This window comes from Tupaia chinensis, unplaced genomic scaffold (genome assembly GCF_000334495.1).
Source record: "Tupaia chinensis unplaced genomic scaffold, TupChi_1.0 Scaffold142262_1, whole genome shotgun sequence".
In the NCBI taxonomy this organism is placed as follows: Eukaryota; Metazoa; Chordata; class Mammalia; order Scandentia; family Tupaiidae; genus Tupaia; species Tupaia belangeri.
Window position 1 is genome coordinate 527469 of NW_006202111.1, and position 8373 is coordinate 535841.

The 8373-nt window shown below is 39.2% G+C and overlaps 1 pseudogene; it reads right to left on the reverse strand.

Moving 5' to 3' along the window:
- Positions 1-6282: 6282 nt before the first annotated feature.
- On the reverse strand, positions 6283-6849 carry LOC102483875 (iron-sulfur cluster assembly enzyme ISCU, mitochondrial pseudogene; annotated as a pseudogene).
- Between the last annotated feature and the right edge of the window lie 1524 nt (positions 6850-8373).

The following is an 8373-nucleotide window of genomic DNA, read 5'->3' on the forward strand; positions in this document are numbered from 1 at the left end:
AGAGACAGAAAGCGAGAAATCACCCCCCAGGGGGGATGGTCACGCCGCAATCCCTTCTCCTCCATTCTCCTCTCGGGATCTTGGGCACGTACGCACACATGCCCGGCGTGAGTTTTAAGCCACTGGGTCCGGGACATGAACCACGGTCGACTACGTGGGAGTCCAGCGACATAGCCATTACGCTAACTGCTGGTTCCCGATAGATTACTTTTATTGTGTTGAGAAATGACCCTTCTATGCCAATTTTGCTGAGAGTCTTAATCATGAAGGGATGTTGTATTTTGTCGAACACGTCTTCTCCATTGATTGAAATGATCATATGGTTATCTTTCTTTCTATTAATATGGTATATTACATTTATAACTTTGTGTATGTTGAACCATCGTTGCATCCCTGTAATAAAGCCTACCTGGTCATGATGTATAATCTTTTTTAATGTGTTGTTGGATACGATTTGCTAATAACTTCTTGAGAATTTTTGCATCTGTATTCATCAGACATCTTTGTAGTTTTTCTTTCTTGTCGTGTCCTTGTCTGTTTTGGAGATGGGGGAGGTGATGGAGGCTTTATAAAATGAATTTGGTTGGATTCCTTCCTTTTGGATCTTTAGAAAAAATCTGAGTAGATTGAGGGACCTGGGTTTTTCTTTGTTGGGAGGCTATTTATTACTGACTGAATTTCATTGCTTATTATGGGTCTATTCAGGCTTTCTATGTCCTTATGATTCAATCTTGGTAGATTATGTGTGCCCAGGAATTTATCCATCTCATCCAGGTTTTCTTGTTTGTTGGCATATAGTTGCTCATTACATCCTTTAGTGATGTTTTGTAGTTCTATTGTGTCTGTTTTAAATTTCCTGTTTCATTGTAAATTTAATTTATCTGGTTCTTTTCTCTCTTCTTAATTTGTCTAGCTAATGGTGTGTCAATCTTGTTTATCTTTTCAAAGAACCAGCTTTCGCTTTCATTTATTTTCTGTATAGTTTATTTTCTATTTATTTCTGCTTGAATCTTTTAATTTCTTTTCTCTTGGCCTTTTTTGGATTTTTTTCTTGTTTTTCCAATTCTCTGAGACACAATGTTAGGTTGTTCATTTGCCACCCCTCCATCTTTTTCTTATGCACAATAATTGGTATGAGCTTCTCTTTTGTGACTGCTTTTGCTGTGTTCCATAGATTTTGGAGACTTGTGTATTCATTATCATTGGTTTCCATGGATCTTTTGATTTCAGTCTTAATTTCTCCAGTAGTTGTGAAATCATTCAGGAGGAGGCTGTTTAGTTTACATGTGTTTGTGTATTTTCGAGTGTTTTACCTGAAATTAATATCAAGTTTAATTCCATCATGGTTGGAGAAGATGCTGGATATAGTTTTTATGCCTTTGAATCTGTAAAGGATTGTTTTGTGTCCTATTATATGGTCAATCTTAAAAAACATTCCATATAGGGGTGAGAAAAATGTATATTTCATGGTTTTTGGGTGGAAGGTTCTGTAGATATCTGTCAAACCCATTTGATTTATGGTATTATTTAGATACTGTATTTCTTTGCTTATTTTTTGTCTAGATGATCTGTCTAAAGGAGATAATGGGGTATCGAGATACCCAACAATTAGTGCGTTGCAGTCTATCTCTCCTTTTAGATCTAGCAGTCTTTCCTTTACATATTTGGGTGCTTCTGAGTTGGGTGCATAGATATTTATAAGCATTATATATTCTTGATGAATTAGTTGCTGTACTACTATATAAAGCCCTTCTTTGTCTTTTCTTACAGTTTTTGTCTTAAAGTCTATTTTGTCTGAGATAACTATTGCGATTCCAGCCCGTTTTTGGTTTTTGGTTGCATGTAATACCTTTTTCCAGCCCTTCAGTTTTAGTTTATGTATGTTTTTATCCATGAGGTATGTTTCTTACAGACAGCAGATAGAGGGTTTCTGTTTTTTTATCCATTCAGCCAATCTGTGTCTCTTGATTGGGGAATTTAATCTATTAATATTCAACATTTTTATTTATATTTCCAGACTTGTTCCTACCATTAAGTCAGCCATTTTCTTGTTGTTTTTTTTTTTCTCTTTGTCTTTTTTTTCCCTCTCTTTTCTCTTTTTTCTGTTTATCTGTCTTCAGTTTTCCTGATATAGCACTCCCTTCAGAACTTCTTGGAGAGCTGGTCTGGAGTTGGTAAGTTCTTTCAGGTTTTGTTTACCTGAGAATGTTTTTATCTTTTCTTCCCATTAGAACAATAATCTTGCCAGGTAAGTAGTAGTCTTCGAGATTTTCCTGCATTTAAGACTTTGAATATATTTTCCCATTCTTTCCTTGCTGACATTGTTTCAGGTGAGAGGTCCAAAGTTAGTTTGAGGGGTAACCTTTGTAAGTAACTTGACATTTCTCTCTTGCCAATTTTAGTATTTGTTTTTATTTGTAGTTTTGGTCAGTCTGGCTATGATGTGCCATGGAGAATATCTTCTTAGGTTGATTCTATTTGGGGTCCTTTGTATTTCTTGAGTCTGGATGTTTGAATGCATCTTTAGGTTTGGAATGTTTTCTTTCAGGATTTCATGGAATAGATTCTCAATGCCCTTATTAGTTTCTTCACCTTCTGAGATACTTATTATCCAGATTTTTTGGCATTTAACAATATCTAGTATTTCACATATTCTCATTTTTTTGAGTTATTTTCTGTCTTTTTGGTGATTTTTTTCTAGGTCAGAGGTTTTGTCTTCTGCATCTGAGATTCAGTCTCCTACATGATCTAATCTGCTTTTAATACTTTCAAGGGAGGTTTTGATTTTCTGTCTTATGGCCTTCATCTCTAACAGTTTCATTTGATTCTTTTGTATGGTGTCTATTTCTTCTTTCAAATCATGGAAGAACTTCCTCATCTCCTGGAGCTCATTGTCTCTTTTCTCTTATATCTTCTGGAGTTTGTTATCTCTTTTCTCTTGCATCTCATTTAGTTCTGTCACTGTGAATATTCTGAATTCTTTATCTGACATTTCTATGAATTCCATTGTACTGTCTATGGATGATGAGGAGTTCTTTTTTCTTGGGGGAGAGACATTTTCTTGGTTTCTCATATTTCTTGTGCCCTGCAGTGGTTTCTGGTCATCTGATGGATTATACATTTCTTCCTAATTTTTTGGAGTTAATTCTGAGTGTTCAGAGGTGTGCAGGAGGAGATGATCTAGTCTCTCTGCAGTTTCATCTCCCTGATGTGTACCCAGCAACCTGCAGTTTTGTCATTGGAACTGGATATTCCAGGGCCTCCCAGTTTCTAGAGAACAGGTGTTCCTGTGGTTGAGCTGCAGGGTTTCAGCTGAGGAAGACAGAAAGAGTTGCATAGTGCGCTGCATGCTTCAGAGAACTATGAGGTCTGAAATAGTCAGGTGATAGTGGAGACCTAAAGCATTTTCTGGCCTTTCCTGGCCGGAGTGGATGATAAGGAGGCATGGGGAGCAGGGAGTGGTAGGATTCTTCAGATCCCAATTAACACACCTGAGAGTTTAGGGGCTGTAGCTCTGTCCTTTTTCTTGCTGCTCACTCTGCAGTCTGGCCCATCCTGGTTGGAGCAGATGTTCAGAAGGCGCCAGGGTTGGGGGGGAGTAGGGAGGGGTGGGACTCTCCAAATCCCAGTTAACACACCCAAGAGTTCAGAGGCATGTGAGAAGAGATGAACCAAGCTCTCTCTGCTGATGCATCCTTCAACCTGCCACTTACTCTGCAGTCTAGCCCATCCTCCATTTTTTTTTAAATTTACCAGGCAGCATGTGCATTGACCAGGGGAAAAAAGAAGAGAGTGAGTGAGAAAGTATCCCCCATGAGGGGATAATCATGCCACAATCCCTCTCCTCCATTTATCTCTCTCTTTCTCTCTCTCTCTCTCTCTCTTTTTTTTTTTTTTTTTTTTTTTTTTAAGATTGCCCTCATACACACTGCAGCCAGCATGTTTCTGAGGCCACCAGTTCTGGGACTCAAACTGTGAAGTTGGCCCTGTGGGATCCAGGTGCCTTAACCACTACACCACTTGCTGGCCCAATACCTACATCTTTAAAGAACTTAAGAAGAAAAAGAAGTATGGGACCAGCAGGTGGCATGGTGGTTGAGGCGTTGGACACTCCCACATAGCCAACCATGGTTCTAGTCCCAGATCTGGTGGCTTGCTTTCTCACTTTCCTCTTCTCTCTGTCTCTTTCTCTCTCTATCTGTATGTCTCTCTCTGGTCAAATAAAAATTAATAAATAAAATTGAATACATAATTCTTTAAAAAAAAAAAAGGAAGAAAAAGAAGTGTCAACCTAGACTCTATACCTAGCAAATACATCTTTCAAAAAATAAGGCTATACTCTTTCAGACAAACAAATGCTTAGAGAATTTATCACCAGCAGATCTGTACTGTAAGAAATATTACACGTTTTTCAGGCAGAGGAAAAATATCAAATGGAAATGTCAATCTGTACAAAGTACTAAAAAACAATAGAAATGCTCTTATTTTTAAATATCTCTTGAAGACAATTGACTAAAGCAGAACTAAAACAATGTCCTGTGGGATTTATGACATGTAGAAGTAAAGTATATGGGGCTAGCCTAGTGCTTACAGGGAGCCAGATCCCACATGGCTGACTTCATGGTTCAAGTCCTAGACCAGACAGTTTGAAAAAACACTGGGCACATGTGTATGTGTGTCCCAAATCCTGACAGTATAGAGAAATTGAGAAGGGATTGTAGTGTGACCACACCCCATTGGGGTGCTCTCTTCTTTTCCTCCCTGTCTGCCTCTCGCTCTGATGAGCACATGCACCCTCCAACAAATTAAAGTATCACGTATATGTGTGTGTGTGTGTGCGTGTGTATGACAGTCATAGCACAAAGAAAGAGACAAAATGGATGTATTCTAAGATTTGTACACACTATATGAAGTGGCATAATGTTATGTGAAGATTATGATCAGTTAAAGATGTTGTAAATCCTGGAGCAGATACTTAAAAACAAAACAAAGGTATAGTTAACAAACCACTAATAGAGACAATAATGTGATTTTAAAAAATCCAAAGGGGAGCCAACAGGTGCTGTGGTAGTTAAGGCACTGGATTCCCACATGGCTGGCTGAGGTTTGAGTCTCAGACCTGGCCACTTTAAATATTATATCGAAATGTGTGTGTGTATGTGTGTGTATACATACATATATATAACATATATGTATATAAGTATATATGTACACACATGTATGTTTATATATAATATATATTTGTATATAAATATATATAATGTGCATGTATGTATATATTTTATATTTGTAAGCATGCATATGTATGCACACACACACACACACACACACACACAGTCCAAAAGATGGCAAGAAAAAGATACAAAAAGTAGATGGAACAAATAGGAAAAAAGATGGTAGATTTAAATTCAGCCATATCAGTATTTAATGAAAATTATCTAAACCAGCACTGTTGAAAAGAAATATAATATGAGCCATATATCTGATTTTTTTTTTTTTAGTTTTTTTTTGGGGGGGGGTGCGGAGAGGTTTTTGCTATAGGGTGTTTGTACTCTCCAGATGGAGAGAGAGAGAGAGACAGAAAGCAACAACTCACCCCCTAGGGGGGTATGGCCATGCCGCAATCCCTTCTGCATTTTACTTTTGGGATCTTGAGCATGCACGCACATGCGCTCGGCATGAGTTTAAGCCACCGGGTCCGGGACTTGAACCATGGGAGTCCAGTGACATAGCCATTATGCCAACTGCTGGTTCCAATCTAATTTTAATTGGTAGGTACATTTAAAAAGTAAAAGAAATAGGTGAAATTATTTTTATTGTATTTTAGGTTGTTGCCATAGAGCACGTGCTCTTGCTGAGGATTTAAGGCACACATGCACACACATCTGGCATGATTTTCTTTGTTTTTTTTCATCTTACATTGTTTTATTTTATGTATATAAGCAAATCTTTTAAGTACAATAATGGGTCTGTCAAATAATCAGACCAAGGCATTCTACTTGTAATCTTCCCAAAATCAAGATAAAATTAGATATTTATGCACTTCACAGGCTGTCAAATACTTGGGACTTCATTATAGATTTCAGCTCTGAGGCCAAACACACAATTCAAAATGTACATGGACAGGGTTAAGGCGATAAAATGTGGGCTGAAAGAAACCACAGGATTCAGAACAATTGAATTGTGTATTTTGCTTGCATGAGCTTCATAACAGACGGCAAATGTTGTGCTTATCGCGGAGCTTTTTAATGCAGTGCAAGGGGTTCTCACACCTAAGGTGATAGCACAGCGATGGGCAAAAAGCTGATGTGACCTGCTGCGGGCTTTGCCACGGGCTCACTTCTTTTCTGCCTCTCCTTTCTTGGGTTTTTGTTTCAGTCTGTAATCAACCAGGGCGGCTTTGATTGCATCCTCAGCCAGCATGGAGCAGTGCAGTTTCACAGGAGGAAGGCAGAGCTCCTTGGCGATGTCTGTGTTTTTGATGGTCAAGGCTTCCTCCACTGTCTTACCTTTCACCCCTTTCACCCATTCAGTGGCCAAGGAGCTGGAGGCGACTGCAGAACTACAGCCAAATGTTTTAAATTTGGCATCCACGATCTTCCCCTTTTTGTCCACTTGAATCTGTAATTTCATGACATTGTCACATACTGGAGCCCCCACCAATCCAGTTCTGACATTCTTAGATGCCTTGTCAAGGGACCTGACGTTCCTAGGATTTTCATAATGATCAACAACCTTCTTGTGATAGAGCCGATTGGGAGCTGACAGCTCCCTGGCAGGCAGGCTCCGGCCCTGGAGCAGTAGGGCCGAAGCCGCTCACCTCAGACAGCCTGCTCCAGCCGCCACCATCTTGCCGGCTTGTGCCTGCGCGGCACATCCGGCATGATTTTCAAACTGCTGGTCTGGGGGCTAGAACCAAAGTTGACCATGTGGGATCCTGCACCTTAACACCATGCCACCTGCTGGACCCCAGCAAAATTATTTTTAATAATATATTTAATCCTGTATATTCAAAATATGCCCTTTTAGCATGTAATCAATATTAAAATACTATTAATGAACTATTTTACATTCTCTTTAAAATGTAGAATACATTTTACACTTATAGCACATCACAATTTGGATTAGCCATATTTCAGGTGCTTAATATTTATATTTGGGGGAACCAGCAGTTAGTGTAATGGCTATGTCACTGGACTCCCACATAGTCGACCGCGGTTCACGTCCTGGACCTGGTGGCTTAAAACTCACACCGGGTGCGTGTTCGTGCGTGCCCAAGATCCCGAGAGGAGAATGGAGGAGAAGGGATTGCGGTGTGACCATCCCCTCTGGGGGGTGATTTCTCGCTTTCTGTCTCTGTGTCTCTCTCTGTCTGTCTGGCGAGCGCATGCACCCTATAGCGAAAAAAAAAAAATTTACATTTGGCTAGTGGCTACCATATTGGACAGTATAGGTTGAATATCCAATTGAAGGATAGAAGTTGTCAGATTGGGTAAAACTGTCTGCGAGAAACTATTTTACATATAAAGACAGATAGGTTTACAAAGTAAAAGGATAGAAAAAAAATACATCATGCAACCACTAAAGGAAAAGGAAAGATAAAGTGACTATATTAGTTTTACACAGGTAGATTTCTGAACAAGAAAGATTACCAGTGATAAAAGAGATTTCCTAATGATAAAGGGGTAAGTTCATCAAGAAAGCTTACCAACCTAAATATTGGGTTGTTGTAAGGTCATGATGTATTTCTCTGTTTTTTTGTTTTGTTTTGTTTTTTAAAGAACTATTTATTTAGGGGCCAGCAGGTGGTATGGTGGTTAAGGACACTGAACTCCCACATGGCTGACTGCAGTTTGAGTCCTAGACCTAGCAGCTTGCTTTCTCACTTTCTCTCTCTCTCTGTCTCACTCTGTCTCTCTGTTTTTTTAATACGCATGTTTTATATATAATGTGTGTGTGTGTGTGTGTGTGTGTATAGTTAAATAATTCTTTAAAAAAAGAAATATTTAACTTTATTAGTTATTATTATTATTATTTAATTTGCTACAGGGCATGCACTCTCACCAGAGAAAGAAAGAGAGAGGGAAATTGAGAAAGCAAGCCACCAGGTCCAGGACAGAACCACGGTTGACTATGTGGGAGTTCAGCACCTTAACCATCATGCCACCTGCTGACCTCTCTCTGTTTTTCTATGCAAAAATGTGTCATGTCTGGGACCAGCAGATGGTGTAATGGTTACATCACTGGACTGCCACATAATTTACCTCAGTTCAAGTCCCAGATCTGGTGGCTTAAAACTCACACTGGGTGCATATGCATGTGTGCCCCAAGTCCTGAGAGGAGGAAACTGGAGGAAAAGGGATTGCAGCATGG